Here is an 18,023-nt window from a genome sequence, read left to right on the forward strand (position 1 = left end):
AGAACTAGGAAAAAGAAGTATTGTAAAAATTCAGTGGTAACTTTTTGATTTTACGGGATAAAAAGTAACTCTGTACCAAACAGATGATGGCCGCGACTTCGTCCACATGGATTTCGTTTTTTTACTATCCCGTGGGAACTCTTTTATTTCCGGCAAAAAAGCCTTGTGTCCCTCTCAGGGATGCAAGCTATCTCTGACGGGCCGTGAAAACGTAGCACACAGACAGACAGACACGTCTTTTACATTTTAAAATATCGCATAATATGGATAGTATGGATATGGCTTAATTCCAACTTTAAAGAACATTTGCCTTGTGGTACTTATTTCATTTATAAAATTATTCTCTTGCAATATAGAAACATTTTAATCAAACGAGCAATAAGTTACAAGTAAGGTTTTATTATACAAATGAAGTCCATGTAGAATGCAAATTGGAACCAAGAATGCTAGTTGCATTTCCGTGCTGAATTGCTTAGCTGATTAATTAATTTAAGCAAACATGGAATCGACTTATCACTCGAGGAGTTAATTAAAAGAGGTCCTGATTTGCTTAAGAATTTGAACAAGTTCCACGAGATTTTCCATATTAAAGTGTACCATACAAATATTTAACATAGATATATTATATTATCCGTCAGCTCATATTATAGAAACAAAACTAATTATATTATTATCTACTGGGACATTGAAATTATTTTCGGCATAAAAATACATAGGTTTAGGTATGCCATTTTTAAAAGATGTACCTACCTACCTATACGATATAAATGGAGTTAGTCATGTGTAGGTAGGTACCTATCATTCTAAAGGCCTATAAATAATTATGTATGTCATCCCAAGATGTCATCCTTATTTGTAATTCTTTTGGTAGTTCCAATAAAACTAAAATAAAAAACTAATTTTTCAAAATAAAGCAATTGAATTACGATTCAATGTGCAATGAAAGACTGAATCTACAATTAGATACCAATTTAATAAAAAATCTTCCTGAAACATCTTAAATTCTTTCAACGTTTCACAAATCGCTGAAATTTGTCTTGATAAACGTTTTTACGGACGAGAGCTAAATAAATTTCACCATTTATACTAAATCAACGTCCAGATTCGTTTATCTAACCTACATAGTCCGCAACCTTGGATGGTTTGTGTAAAAGAAGTTGATGGCACAAGATGTTGTGTCGAAAACGCAAACTATTTCACGCATTTAGAAATTAAATTTTAATGCATTTTATCAACAAAATAATGTGTAAGTCTTTTTTCTTTCAAAGGTATTAATTAAGTAATAATCAGTATTACAAATTATTATCAAGCGTAGATAAGAAGACAAGGTATGTAATGTAGTACGACTGGGTTTTCATCAAACGTTATGCTTTCATCAAAGCTAGAATTCGGACCTTAGATGGTTTCTTTTACTAATGATTCCTTTTAATTGGGTAGGTACCTTATCTAGTTAATGATATAATATAGCTACTAATTTTAGTAAAAATCTAGTTTTGTTACTATTTTCAGCGGCATGTCTTGATAAACGCGTTCTAGATACCACCATTCAAAGGCCCAGAGGTAAACCATGAGGTGACATGCATGAGTGCAGGAGTTGCCATACTAATTTTATAAATGCGAAAGTGTGTCTTTCTGTGTGTCTGTTTGCTTTTCAAGGCTCAACAGTTTAACTGATTTTGACGAAAGGTACAGAGTTAGCTTACATCGCGGGGAAGGAATAGGCTACTTTTTATCCCGGAAAATCAAAAAAAATCCTACGGGATTTTTGAAAACACAAATCCGGTCGCGGGCACCCTCTAGTTTAAAATAAGAACAAGTTTAAGCTGCATCAGGAGTATCTAAGAAATGTTGATACAATGATAGAAGATAAGTATGTTGATAGTTTTTTTTTAAATTATTAGTCATGCTGATCATGACTAATACTCCCCTTTCCCCTCCAATTAAGCGTAAAGCTTGTGCCAGGAGTGGGTACGACAATAGTGCAACAGGTGGAGTTTGAACCGCCGACTTTTCGGAATTCAGTCCGCTTCTCAACCGTTGAGCTATCGAGGCTCTACGCTATGCTACGCTAGCTTGAGCTATCGAGAGATGTTCAGAAGTTGGCACTGAAGTAATTTCTGCTGCCACTTCTCGTTTACTTTTTTTTACCACCTTTTACAGCGTTGATGCTGTAACTTAACCAGCATTTTGACTACACAAACATTTTCAGTAGGTACCTAATGAACTTTTCATCACTTGTCTTTCGGGCGCTCGATCTCTAAGCTAAGAGAACATGAAAACAGTAAATAGCGATAAAATGTATAGCAAGATGTATTATACGTTTCCTTCATCAATCTCAGACGTCACGGCGCGGGCGGCGGTGTCGCGGGCAGACGCTTTCACAGTGACAAAAATAAAACTTTCTAACCATTACTAAGCGTCACACGAACACGTAACTGAGGCTGTTTACAAAACACCTACAAGCCTTCGGTATGTTTTAGCTGTGTTTGTATCCGATACGATAATGTACCTATAGGAAATTTTAATCAGTATCGTACCGTCCGTCTCTTGCGATTTTATCCGTCTACTTTGACAGTAATAGCTGTGGTAATAAAGATCGTAAGTAGTCGTGCGTCGTCAGTTGACGTTTTGGATGACAAGTTGACATTCTTCACTTCACTATCTTCTGTCTACTATTTATATCTATTCACTATCATTGGAGAGAAAGAATAGTGATTTTCACACTTCACTGTTTTTTTTTGCCCTTTACATATCTAATCAAAGGTTCTCCCTATGTCCAGCGATTTCCTTCAAATAATATCAATTTTTTTGATAAAATAGATATCATTTACTTCGTTTTATTTCGACAATGTGCTACCATACTTAGATCAGCTCTCGATTAACTATTTTAACCACAATATTTTGTTATTCACTTTGACTAAAACCAGGTGATCGACAGGTAGAATTCGAATTTAAAAAAATATTTACAATTTTATAAGGCCTAAACTAAATTCTTCTTATATGTAAAACTCGTCAGCCTTTCGAAACACAAATTGAATACACATTCGGACAAAATTAATTTACCAACGGCTTAAGCTATGTTAATTTCCAATCGTGAACTTGATTCAAGTATGCTAATCGAACGATAACTTATTTTGAAGATAACTTTGTTTAAATTATATTTCGTAATGGCTGATTACGTATTTCGGCAACATTTTGAGAAACTTGAACGGCAAGAGATATTTTATCTAGTGTTTACATCATCGTTTTAACTTTTGTACCTAACTTCATTTTCACAAACAAAATATTGAAGTTGCGCAGTGTAGTGCTAATATAGTCAGAGTCATGATATTATAGGTATGTTCATCTTCTTTTACAATATACCTACTGTCACTTCACGAGGCATACCTAGTACAATATATGTATAATTTCAGTTTCATAAATAATAGAAAAAAGTGTTTTGACGATTTGCATCTATAGTTGGTATGCGTACAGTGCATCCCATTCACGTCATTGGATGTCTTGTGCAGAAAAAATGCAAAAAAAACGAGGTCAATTAACACCCCAATAAGACGAACAATGAAAATAGCAATAATTCAATTTACTGCCAATCATTCGCACCCTCCACATTCCCTGCATTAAACAGAAGATGCTTAGCCAAATAAAGCAATTATAATCGGTTTCTTACATACGCGCGAACACATCCATTCAGTTTGAAATGTATGCCAGAGCCGTTGGAATGTATGGGAGCGGCACTTTGCTGACTTGATCACGAATTCCGTTTAGTAACATGAGTTATTGTGTTTAGGAATGATAAAATCTGTTGTACTTAGGAGTTAAAATAACTACTCCTATTGTAGTAGATAACTACGATATTCGTGACCGTTTTGGTAGCCCGTTTTTCTGAAAAGGTAGACTTTGTCAGGAAATAAAACATACTCGTACCTCTTCGCAATCGGAAAAGCACTGAGCGAAGACCGTTACTTCTGCGGAGAGGAAGACACCCCGAGACATGCGATCTATGATGTCTTTGTTGTGCCAACCTGAGGCCTGAGGCCGACGCGGAGGGTGTGAATGAGTGCCCGAAGCCTTATGCGCGAATGTCGAGCGAAGACGCCTGGCAACAATATAGCCAAATGTTGAGGGCTATAATGATAAGAAGAGAAGAGAGAGAAAAAGAAGAAAGTAGAGATTTCAGAGTCAGGATGAAATAATGCCACACAGTTCCGTGCTCACCGTGGAAGACACGGTGAGGTTATTTTAGTCCGTGCGAGTCGGACACACCCCGCCAGCATTTTTCCTCCCTCAAAGATAAAAAATAGGTAGATGCTAGGCAGGGTGTCGTTATAAAAGGTGTCGTAATCTTTTTGGTTGAAACCACGGCGTTCTCGAAACTCCTATAAAATATCTACTCATGTTATCCCATCTTTCGAGCAGAACGATCACATTTCTCGATTTTTTATGATTTTAATACAAGTCATCCTGTTTCCTGAGGCCTTGGGTACTTAGTGCTAAAATATTATGGGACATTTCACCAGCGGTTAATTGCCTCATATTATGGTGGCAAAAGAGCCCGCTTATTTTCAAGCTCGCTTAAAATTAATAACTCCAGTTATTATCACTAACATCTGAAGATAACTTACGTTTTTATTATTATTGTCTAGATGTAAATAATTTTAAACTTGTGCTACTGGTTTCTCCGGATGCCGAGGTCAGATGGCAATCGCTCCGTAAATAAAAACGGGTAGCCTGTCAAGTGTGAGTCAAAGATCAATGAAAAATAAATGCGTATGTAGTGTCAATTTGTATGGTGCAGTGTGATGTAAAAAAATATAATGACTGAGTAACAAGTCGTAATTAAAAAATTAAAAAACACGACTGCCCTGCCAAAAAAGCGAATTACAAAGTAAGATTTGAAAATGACGCCATACAACCGTCATATTATATTTTTTTTTCAAAAATTTATAGCCTTATATTTCTCTTAGGACGGTCTGAGGATTCTAACGATGCATGTGAGTTTTTTATTCCTCGTATGTAGTACTTATGTACATGAACTCTGAAAACATTTCACCTTGACATATTTTTCATCCATTTTCTCAGAATGTTAGAACGAACCCCCACGAAGTTTTATATTATGCTCTCTATTTGTTTAATGATACTTTTATAAAAAGTAGTCTTTTATTATGACCCTGGTGTTATAATATTTTTTTTACGATATTCGCCATACGTTATTTAAGCCACTATTCTGTCCTTGGTTTATATTTAGTGTACCAAAAATAAGGTATGCATAATAACTATAAATATTTTTACGATAAGAACAGTGATTATACTAAAATGGTTATTACAAATGCTTTTAGGGAAAATAGGACTCCGGAATATCAAAAGGCAATGCCACAAATAACTGGTAATAAAGCTGGAATGTTTCTTTAATGTTTCCTGCAGGACTTTGTTACAAGCAGAAGATATTTCGGGAACGGTTAATGTCACGATCCTTTTTTTAAGTGGAAGTGAGCGTCACTATATTACGTCCACTTACGGACTGTTTTCATAATATTTTGGGTTGGCCGTTGGGATATCATTCGGATGAGGTTCTAATTAAAAAAATATTACAATACTAGCTGACGCCCGCGACTTCGTCTGCGTAGATTTAGGTTTTTCCAAATCCCGTGGGAACTCTTTGATTTTCCGGGATAAAAAGTAGCCTATGTGCTAATCCAGGATAATATCTATCTCCATTCCGAATTTCAGCCAAATCCGTCCAGTGGTTTTTGCGTGAAGGAGTAACAAACACACACACACACACACACACACACACACACACACACACACACACACACACACACACACACACACACACACACAAACTTTCGCCTTTATAATATTAGTGTGATCTAATAATTTATTACTGACACGGAACATTAATCCGTTTATTTTCTACACTTTTTTTCACTATAAGTAATAATAATTATCATTTTTTTTTATTCGTTTAATCGCTGCATTTAATTGACTGTTAAATTTCTCCATAAGTCATTCTAGGAAATATTCGACGCGATATTAATTTATCACTAGAAAATTTGCTAGCCTACACGACAGAAGCTGAACTTAATTAGGTATTTAACCGGTTCGGACATGGTAACACTTGTCGCTTACGACCATTCGATGGAAGATTACATGGTATTTGACTCCATAGCGATTGACGCTTAGAAAGCGTGCCTCTGATTACCCTTTATAAATGCGAGTGCGTTTTCTTTACAACGCGTATTTTATGGCTATAAACAGTAGAGTGAATACATGAACCATAGACACAGAGTGTGAATAGACAGAAATACTGGAATCCTTACACTGAATATTATAAATCTGAACTATTTTTAACTGATGTCTGTACGCCTCCGCCTCAACTAAGCCACGCAGCAACAAGGAAGGATATAGAATAAAATATTTCCATATAACGAGAAAGGAAAGTGTTCCCGCAGGATTATAAAGTGACTAAATTCTAGATGAAATCGCGGGCAAAAGCTAGTTCACTATATAATTAAATGTTAAGTAGGCTCTACCTAGTACCTACCTATAGGATGTGGATAAGGCTACCGGCAGTGCGTGACATTATCATTGAAGGATAAAGACTTTTCTTTGAAAACCATTACTAATTAGTATTGTAGGTACGAGTACAATGAGCGATTCAAATTTTATTCGAACCCAAATCATCAAAAAATACCTAGTCGGTACTAGGATGTAGATAGGTACCTATAAATGATATTAACGGTAGGTAGATATATTATAGCCTAGAATTTTTTCTAAAGATGCGCAATAAGTAAATTAATTTCAAATTTGAGTTTGATAAATCATTGATTAGATTAGATTTGATTGATCATTAATGATTTATATATCTAGGATAGGTCTATGAGCAGATCCCTTGCTGACTCAAATTTCAATCAGATCTCATATCAGCGGTAAAAAGTTATCTTTATTACTATTACAGTTTACATTACGAAAGAAGGTGGGTAGGTAGAATGAATATGTATAGAATTCTTTGGTACCTCAGCTCGCATTGAAAGCACCAAGACGCGTGGCCGCTATTCAATAGCCGGCCTCATTTCCTCCCATTCTTTAAGCTACACCCACACGGAGGACAATTACCTTACAAGGGCGATGATCTGCTCTTCGCTTTAACTACGTACGCTATACGTCATGGTGTAATACATGCAAAGTTATTTGTTGAATCTAAAAACCGTGAAAATTATTATGAACAACCGCTTCACGACACAGCGGGGATATGTACCTAAGCAGTTTTTCACGCTTATTCCACCTAGCCACCCTAAAACAGTCATCTGATCGTCTAACACCATATTTACTTTAACATAACATGTTCGTCTATCCACCCCGGACTAAAAATAGTACCTATATACAAATTCCGTCAAAGTCCGTGGCTAGAAGGACACGTTACTGAGTCTACCCTACACCCTAGGTTGGCTGTTTCAGAGAATCAAGAGTTTCAAGAATAAGCGCTTTACAAATACTTAAATCATCTCATTCCATCATTTTACCCATTTAGAAAATATTTCTGCACATATTCCTATTCAAAAATTTTCCACGCATGTTAATTTATAATTTTTACATTTTTCGATGCTCTATCTGCAATTATCATAATATAAAATTACATAGTCATCAAATATCATAATTCATACCATTTTAGAAGCGAAACTATATAAGTACTAACTTTTTGGTTGTTAAATTATTTTAAAAAATCTTCTTGAACATTTAAAGAGTGTCAATCACACAGCATACTGGTATCCTTTTTTATATCCTTTTCAATACAAATAACATTGATATCCAACAACAATAGACAGTACAATCGAATGATTATTTCCAATGTCCATTCCGTTCCGCCGATACAACTTTCGCGACTTTCACTCGTTAGTCGCGACGCGGACGTTCAAACAAACACACAATGAAGATTGTAATGAAGAGCCATTGCATCATAGGTACATTATACTTCTAGCTTATTATAGCTGATGCTTATAACAGAACAAAGGTGTCACATAAAAACTCTGATAAAAAAAAATTAAAAACATTTTCAGTTACTGGCTTACCACTAAAACTTTAGAGACGGTTTAACACACGTTAAACCCGTTTACCTCATACAAATGTACTGTTCAACGTTAGTTTAAACCTTGTTTAAGTTTTTGTGGTGAGCTTACTACTCTGTCCGTCGCTCGGTAATTACAGAGGCCCCAATAATAAACATGACCGCTACTTACTTAACACTGGTCTCTGAATGAGCATAAGGGTTTAGGGTCATAATACACCACGCTACCCAAATGCGGATTGGTAGACTTCACACACCTTTCAGACCATCATTTATGAGAACACTAAGGCATGCAGGTTTCCTTACGATATTTTCCTTTATCGATAAAGCAAGTGATAGAAAGTATGATACTACAACATTTCAATGTATAATATTCCTAGAAAGCCTTATTATCTGTTGAGTATTATCTATTGACTATTCTATAGTTACCTAGTGATCATTTCAGCATAATAGTAGGTACAATATTTCTTTTTCAAATAAGTGGAAGTCCTTTCAACTGGTGAATTGGTGCAATATAACTTGTTTATTTTTTATTTTTAAGGCTTTTCATTTTTTCAAGAATCGAGCATTATTAGATATATTTTATGTGAAAATAGGTAATTGATTTGAAATCGCTGTTAAAAATTAAATGGCACTTAAAACATATCAAACTGCGACAGCTGATGTCGAAATATACCTACTTAAATTAAACGTTAAGACATTTTTATACGCACCCGTATCAGTTTAGCGTGTAGGCAATGGAACACGCTTCACGCATATCAATATCTGACAAGTAGCGAACTCTGATTGTGGCCCATACTAAAAGAGTTTAGCGTACCTGTAAGTTTAGCGGAACCTTATTTCAAACATACATCTTAGCCAGACTAAATTATCTTAGCCGTGTTAGGTGACTTTGTTAGCCTCCTTTAGTTTTACTAGAAACGTTTTTGCTGTTTGCCATCGCACTACGTAGGCAAGTAATTTGAGCATAACTTATTTACTTCGATACTTAGTGATAGAAAATTGACGCGTCGAAGAAACAAGGGACGACTGATCAACCAATCGCGTGGTTTCGCACGGTAGAAATCCCTTCATGCCTCTTTCGTTTCAGCAAAGTGACCTAAAAATCGATACTGCACAGTTGCTCAAATTGTTTGCCAGACACTGTGTATATTTACCATCGTTTATAAATATATTATACTATACTACTATATATATTATACTAGTATATATACTATACTATATATATTATTCTAGGTAGGTAGGTTTCTCTCCAGTCGGTCTCTCGCGTCTGAGGATCACCATCACACTAATCACACTAATATTATAAAGGCGAAAGTTTGTTTGTGTGTGTGTGTATGTTTGTTACTCTTTCACGCAAAAACTACTGAACGGATTTGGCTGAAATTTGGAATGAAGATGGATAATATCCTGGATTAGCACATAGGCTACTTTTTATCCCGGAAAATCAAAGAGTTCCCACGGGATTTCGAAAAGCCTAAATCCACGCGGGCGAAGTCGCGGGCATCGGCTAGTGATACATAAGCTTGTCTATTTCTTCCAACGTACGCGTTCATACTTCAACGCACCGGTTTAATTAGATCTGGCTATCGAGTTGGAGACCTTCCTCGTGATCTGGTCTCTTTTGCTCTCTACTTTCCTGCAATTAAGTAAATTCGTAATTAATTTCGGCGGCGTGTGATTTGCTCGAAACTAAAATCGGTACAGTCTGAATATTTACATGTCATTATACCACACATCCAATATCGGTATACGGACACCGAGTTAAGCAACGGTAATTTGTCCACGGCGAAATGGTTCGTAACGCTCCAACACGGCCTGTCGGATCTGCTTGTAATAGGTAGGTACGTGATTGTTCATAACTCATAATCATAATATTAATATCTATTCCGTTCGATGTAGGAGTATGCTCACTGCTCAGTCTTCGGGATTAAGTTAATTAGTAGAGAAAGTTCTAGATCTATAGCGGTATACCTAGTATCTAATCGATTACGCATAGATATATCTATGATCAACCGATTTTATGTTGACCAGATCATTAAAATATACTTAATCCTATTGCGTCCGCGTCAAATTCCCCATTATTGAGGATTGTGACCATTCCTAATGATAAAAGTTTCCTTGAAATAATAATGCGATGGGTTCCTAGATCTTTCCGCATTGGCACAACTCGAGAAAACGAGATTTAGACTCTTAGGTTTTAAAAGTTATAATCAAAGTTAGCACGATTCACGTGCTCTCTATCTGAGCACGTAGAAAACGAAACCTTCAAAGTCGGTCACCCATCCATTTATCGACTTGGCTCAACGTTGCTTAACAATCGCAATTGATTGACACGTGTTGTCACAACTAGGCCACATCTTCCTATGCTAATAATAATACTTAGAGCTTTAATACAAGAATAGAAAATGTTTAATGTAAATAAACTATGTATTGTGATGAGAATTCTTGACGTAGGTATGTTAGCTAGATATTTACCAAACAATACATCATACAATGATACAATGAACAACACCCACTAATAATAATAGCTCATTCAAGACGAATTATTGTGTGTGATCGTCAATACTCTATTCATTTATTTACCTACTACGATTTTAAGGACGGCAATTTATTAATCGTATCTGGTATATACGAGTAGGATTTGGCAGAGAAATAAATAATTATGCCTACTTAATTATCAGTCCTAGACGTTGAAAATCTGGTGAAAATCTCTAGAATTATTATTCTAAGACATTTTTCAATGCTGGTAAACATAATATTATATGTCTTGAAGCTAAATTTACTGCCCTAGTGCGATTTTTTCGCATTTTTTAAAATTAATTTAAAGTCTAATTTTTAATCAAAAAACCGGCCAAATGCTAGTCACTCCAATTAATCTACTTTGTTTGGGACGCAAAACTTAAGTTTGTAAAGATTTATTGTGATCTTATAACGATGATAGATAAATCCTCACCTACGGCTCGGGTCCCGCTCTCGTATCACAATGAGTTAAATATACTGTACAGATAAGAAAAAATAAAAAACTATCTCATATTGAGTCACAGTACCAGGATAACATAAAATAAAACAAGATTAATGGAACAAATCGAGAGCTAAAGCTAGATGCGTCAGGTCTTGCTAATTTTAACAGCAGCTTCCTCGGAAAGCTCAGTTTATTGCCTAGCCGCTAGCGACTCGCTGCTTAGTGCTAAAGTTCGTAGTGCAGTAACCAGACGTCCAGCTAAGCGTAAGTTATTCGTATTTGACTTTTATTTCATGTAAACATAAAACTTTTTATGTTTAGGACATTTGGATCATACTCGTATTTTTATTGTAGTAAATAATTAAGTGTTTCGAGTAAGGGAAGACCTCCACTTAGTCTTATCACGTACCTATCTATGTGATAAGACTTACCATCACTAATATCTGATAAAAACTTAAAAACAGGATCGAAATCTCGTACTCTTAACTGAGTTGTATGTGTAAGTGTCTGGGAATCCACGGCATTACTATCCCAACCATTATTTGAATAATGGAAAAGGGGTTTGAATTTTCAGCAATGAGGAATACGATACAGGCAGAAGGATGAAAACGAAGCGTTATTGTTCACACATCCCTGGTTAAATCCTAACAGCTTTATTACACCTACCTATGAAATAAAAATCTTATTCCTCAAAACGTCGGATCGAATATCGGTTTATAAACCGGTTCATATTAAATCCCTCTAATCAAGATACCAAAGGGTTTTAGCGACTACATTCAAGTTATTAGGATTGTGAAACATGGCACTGCATACAGGTACCCAGTACCTACTAGTCAGCTAAATTGATACGAGGACTGAGATTGGATATGAACATATCTTATTGCATTTCGCAGCATTCCGTTGTAGCAGAGGAGCCAGTGGTCATAAATTAAATTTATTTTTTTCAAAATTAGGTAACACTTTTCACTTGGAAGCCCATAATTTGTAAACTAAAAATTTTTGAAATAGAAAAACGATTCGATTTAATTTCATCGATAGAAAAAATACGAAAACTTTTCCACACATCTCTTCTTATCTCATCTCTTTTTCAAAAAAATCCTAAAATGTCATGAAATTGTTTGTTTTTAATTAACATAATCGTAGCTTATTTTTAAAACTTTATAATTTGAGTTTTTTAACAAATTGCTTGAGTGCAATCTTTTCCTCGGTACAGTACAGTATCCTACAGTATGTAAATCTTCTGATATTTTTTTTTATTCGTTTCTTTATTATACGATATTTCTATTAATTTTCTGGAATTTCGTTTGAATAATACATAGCTTTTCAGTCGTGCAGAAATCAGAAAAACCACTTCTGAATCTTAAAATTCTTAAGTTGGTCATTGTTCAAAATCTTTTTACCGCTTGAGGAGTTGACAATTTAACATTGGAATAAAACGGCACCAACAGTTTTTAGAATAAAAATGTTGAGAATCAACAAAAGTTTATACCTAAGTATTAGAACCTGTTGTAACATAGAATATAATATAACATAACATCTAATTTTTACATAGCTTTTTTCATGAATAATTTCTATCTTTGCTGTACCTATTCTACTCTTTTTACAACCTCTCGCACAGCCAAGGGTCAATGTTAGAGATCGCTTATAGAGATAAGTTCTTCCCTGTCCACTTTTTCTTTCTTTTTCTCTTTATTGTTACAACTTTCTGGTACTGATATATAAACAAACAAATAAATAAATATTATCTAGAGAGTTAAATTTGACTTACTTGCTCTTAGTCTATTTCATGTGTGAGCAGCTTTTTGCATGAACAATAATTTACTGATCATTAATACAGCAGTAAGTAACATACGTGCTATCTATAGAATACCTAACAAGGTTCTAACCTTCTTTGTACCTAAGTCCTAACAGCTCGCCTTCTACGGCTTTTTAGCTTTAACGAAGTCTTAAGAAAAACTGTGATGTAGGTATAATATATCGTGCTGGAGGAATTATAGAGGTGTGGTAGGTGTGGTTCTTACTGACATATTATTAAAGTGTTTTTACCTAAACTTTACCTCAACGCCGAGCGCGATTCCCAGAGAAGATAAATAATTTATTTATTAACTCGTAGGATTTTCTCTTGTTTTGGTTCAGGCTCCTGGACTATTGAAAAAAGAATGCAAGGGCTTGTTGTCCCTAAAATCCATAATATTTGCTTGTGTTATTTAAAAGCGGGTTTTGAATTGAGCTTTATTTTTATAAGTCGCAGCCAAACCCACGTGATATTTTAGAACTTCGATTGTGAGTAGGTCCCTACTACTCGTACCTACATATCTTAACATGATACTTACCAACATACCTTCGAATGTAGGACGACTAACTATAGTTTCATACAACGCTAAATCACGTGCAATATTATTTATCATAACATCAACATCGGATGGATGGACTTTAATTACATCAGTTCTAACTGTTTTCTTCCGTTGAATGAAGGCCAGTGCAATAAATACATCGTTATTTTAATAGGTGCGCTAGAATTTTGATGATACCTTGCAACTGCCTTCGCGTAGGTATCTAGTATCTACTATGTAGTGGATAAGTAATAACGTAGATAATAACTCATGACTTAAGTTTTATTTTGTCCTTGTAGATACTTAGTGTACCTTTTTCTTTCGTAACGAATCACCTATCCATCACGGATACCACCAGCCACGGGGTAGCACAGTAGTTATGTCGGACTACTACTGACTAAAAACCCACAAAGTTCCATCCCACCGCTAACGACGGAGCACAAGGCACCGGCAAGTCCTCTTTACTCCGCCAGCGGATGTCCGTCGAAACAGATCCAACCTAGGACTGTGCTAGTACCTAACTATCTTATCTAGTTATCATCATCGCCTTAAAAATCTTGATGTAGATACCAAATTAGAAGAAAAGTAATTTTTTTACCATTTACATTTCTATGACCATTTTCGTGATACGTAGTTACCTGCCACCATTGACGTTATATTTATCTAAAACGACATTTTGTTTGCGATCGTCACATTGTATCTAGCTTATAAACTAAGGCGGAAGGCCTCCTGCCCGGCTAGCATGGGCAGTAGATATAATTTTTATCTACTGCCCATGCTAGCCGGGCTGATGTTGGTAAGCAACAAGCATCCCTTCAAAATTACACTCAATTATTTCGCGAATATTTAGTTGCAGCAAATGAACAAAGTGAGTCACATCTTTCAAAATTATAAACAGCGTAAAAGATTAGCAAAACTTTGACCATGAACTTCCTCGTCTCGGTGACAAGAAGACAATAAACAATAAAAGCGTTCTCACGTTTTTATCGGACGATCTTCGTAATGATAACGATCATGATCATTAGTTTCTTGCCTTCCTTTGTGCTCAACACGCCCGCCGGTGTTATTGATGGTGCTATGTTAAACGAATATTCCTAATTTGACTGTAGGTTTCTATAGTTTAACTCAGTTTTAACAATTTTTATTTATCATTAGACATCCATGAATTGAATACACACTTATAATACACAATTATCCATATTTATTTCTTACTTTTAGAGTAAAACATCATGCCGATTTTGATTGATTTGATTTTGCTTTTCTCGAGTAGTCTTACTAAAAAACCCAACTTAGGTAAGTTCCAAATTAAAGATAAACAGTATTTTAATAAACTTCACAGGAGACGTTATTTTAAAGTACCAACTACCATTCTCTCTATATGTTTGTTTGTCTGTTCGATACAAATTTTGGAATCGATTTTTCTTAAGTACTTCATGACGTTTCATGGATCTATAAGCTTTTCTTCTACCTCCTCGTTGAAAAACGAACGTTTTTGCTTTCTCTTCTGTCAGTAGCTATAATATTAATTATTAACTACGTTGTACGTGTTAGTACGTTGTTGCGAATTACTTGCCGAGGTACGCAAACGCGTAACTAAATGAATCTAATCTATCTCTTATCTTTAGTGTATATCTACTCTGTAGGCATTCCTAGTTCATCAATGAGAATGTTCATTGCAAATGTTTTCTTTTAACAAGTAATATAACAAACATAGACACAGTCTGCAGCCCACGGTATATTAGGTAAATCTCTTATGTCCATCAGATTAGGATCTATTGTAAGAAAAACTATTCCAACACGAATGCTTGCAAGCGATGTTCCGTTTTGTTTTTATTCAGTGTTGCAGAGAGAACAAACACATCGTTATGTTTTATTTGCTTCATCTTGGATTATGATAATTAAATATTTAAATTTGAATTCATAAAGAGAAACGTACCCATTTAAATTCTAATGCTATAGCATTTTTCGCAAAATTAAAAAAAATTGCAATTTGCACAAAATTGTATAACTCCTTGACTGACTATAAAAGGTTATAAGTCGGTTAAAACTAAATAGAACTGCGTTTTTTTATCAATATAACTCTTATAATTACATAGGTTCTAGACGCTGTATCGGGCGGCTTGACTGCAACCGTGGCCTAACGTGGAGCGCGCCTGCCTAGAAGATGCCTATTCATTCTTTTGAAGATTTTAAAATTGCCATAGTTCCCTAGTGAAGCGAATGTTATCACTTATCAATATCATGCTGCAAAAATACCTGCCTTCTTTGCCAAAAATGTGTTGCACCCACGTCATGTGTTGAAATAAAACCCACATTTCTCAGCTCAAACTCATTAACAAGTCGTGAAAGCAAAAGGACTAGGCTGTTTGAAATGAGCGCTTACTTAACTCACCGCTAGCCATCTATAGCTACGTTATTACTAGCAAGTTTTTCTTGCTTTTTTCTACTCTCATATTTTATATTATGCAGTTTGAACCACGCCCACGTATTTATGTAATTATTTTAATGCTACTCTGTGAAAGGTGATGTAATTGAAATTTAACGTAACAGGCAACAACATGAACATGATTTTAATTTCCATTAATAGTCTTCTATTCATCCTCATCAACCCATCGCCGGTCCACTACTGAGCACGGGTCTCCTCTCAGAATGAGAAAGGTTTAGGCCATTGTCCGCCGCGCTGGCCCAATGCGGATTGGTAGACTCCACACACCTTTGAGAAAATTATGGAGAACTCTCAGGGATGCAGGTTCCCTACGGTGTTATCCTTCATCGTTAAAGTATGCTCAGAATTTTATTATATCACTAGGTTTTTTTAGTGAAATGGTCAAATTGAGTTGTCGTTTTGACATCTCACGGGAGTCGACCATATCCCTGAAAGCATATCCCGGTTTATACCATTACACTGCGACATATACATCGATGGCTCAGACAGTTCGAAGACCCATCTAATGATCATCAAATAATTATAAGTCCCGAAGTTAGTGAATATCCGGGATCGAACCCCCCGACCTCACGACTAGAAGGCGAACATCTTAACCACCAGGCTATCAAGGCTCTGTTCAGAATATTACCTACTAATGAAATTAAATCGCTTACAACTATTGTTGAATTTGACATTATTTATAGACATTTCGTATTTAACTTTAACAGGGCTCTCTCCGTCACTCGTTTCATACAATCGTAGTTCCAATTTCATTTGAATATTAAGCAACCAAAGTCTATGAAATTTTGCAGACATATTCTAGAAACTAATATCTGTGTCTGTGGTGTTTTAGATTTTTCTAAAAATATGTAGTTTTAAAATTACAGGGGCTCAAAGAATTGTATGAAAATTTTTATGACCGCGTAACTTTGAAACCGAATATTTTAACAGAAATCTGGAAAACCACAGACATAGATATTAGTTTCTAGAATATGTCTGCAAAATGTCATGGACTTTGGTTGCTTAATATTCAAATGAAATTGGAACTACGATTGTATGAAACGAGTGACGGAGAGAGCCCTCTTAACAGTAATTTTAAAGCAAGAAACCATTTTTAACACGCTGTTGGCTAAATACTCGGTAGCGGTGCGTAACAAAAGCTAACAGTCAGAGTAAACTCTCGATTTCTTTCATATCGAAAGGACTTTCGTAAAAACAGCCGCAAATTTTACTGTAGAAAACAAGCGCAAGCGGTAAATTGGAAGTTGCCTTGATGCCGATTACTGTGCTTTCACCTTCGTTTGTTATAAACTGATTAGGTAGGTACATACTTATAACGAAAAGCGTTTTATAGTAGTAAATTGGAAGTTGCTTGAGGTGAGGCCGATTTATTGTGCGTTCATCTTTGTCTACACGAATACCGAATACCTACCTATCTACAAAGGCAAAATTTTAAATTATTTTGGGCAAGAAGTTTTACGTTTTACCTCCGTGGTGGAGATATAAGTTAAAATGAACTAATATTTTAGAAATTCGCTTCCTTTTCAATGTAAATGGAACCTTAGGCTATAAATTATACGCGAACGAAATCGCGGGAAAAGCTAGTTTGTTATTGATTGATACACAATATAGCGTCCATCGTAAACGAATACATACAATACATATTATTGTATTTTTTATTTACTGACAATACAGAAATAAACTTAATTTATTATTTCAAAGTGAAGACATTACCTTTTTACATGGGTATTTAAAAGGTAATGTGTTCTTAAAAATAATGAGACAGATACCGTTATGATTTGATTACGTAGACAAGTAAGCACGGGCTAATTGAAGGTGCATGTATAAATCCCTAAGTAAATGAAATTATACATTACAATGTTAAGCGAAACACTTCAAGCAACAATTAATAACAAACCTTAAATAATTTACAGTGGATTAAAAATGTAAATGAAATGATAAGACGTCTTAAATTATTCTAAACAAAAGCGAGCCAGAGTCTAGGTGCGAACTGCGCATACATTTGCATGGAGCATGAGAACGACATTGTCTAATGTCTACAATACCCGAGGGTTATGAATTATGCCGGCTATTGTGCGCTTTGTTTACTAAACGCAGTCGGATGGAGCTATTGACAAACAAATAAAACAATAGTTATAGAATTTAAGAGGAAAACCATCTCGAATGACTTAGACGATTTCACCACCTTCAAACTAGCAATTTTGACATGTCATG

General features: G+C 35.3%; 1 protein-coding gene across 2 annotated transcripts in view; it reads left to right on the forward strand.

The window, feature by feature from the left end:
- LOC123873284 overlaps window positions 1-18,023 on the forward strand; it is a 58,695-nt gene that overhangs the window by 26,375 nt on the left and 14,297 nt on the right. The window contains exon 1 of one of the 2 annotated variants that reach the window (XM_045918075.1): window positions 11,244-11,294. The exons of the other annotated variant lie outside the window; for it this stretch is intronic. The gene's annotated coding sequence lies outside the window, so the exon portion shown is untranslated. Of the gene's footprint in view, window positions 1-11,243; window positions 11,295-18,023 lie in introns of those variants that run through there. 2 annotated transcript variants of the gene reach the window in all.

This window comes from Maniola jurtina, chromosome 16 (genome assembly GCF_905333055.1).
Source record: "Maniola jurtina chromosome 16, ilManJurt1.1, whole genome shotgun sequence".
NCBI lineage: Eukaryota > Metazoa > Arthropoda > Insecta > Lepidoptera > Nymphalidae > Maniola > Maniola jurtina.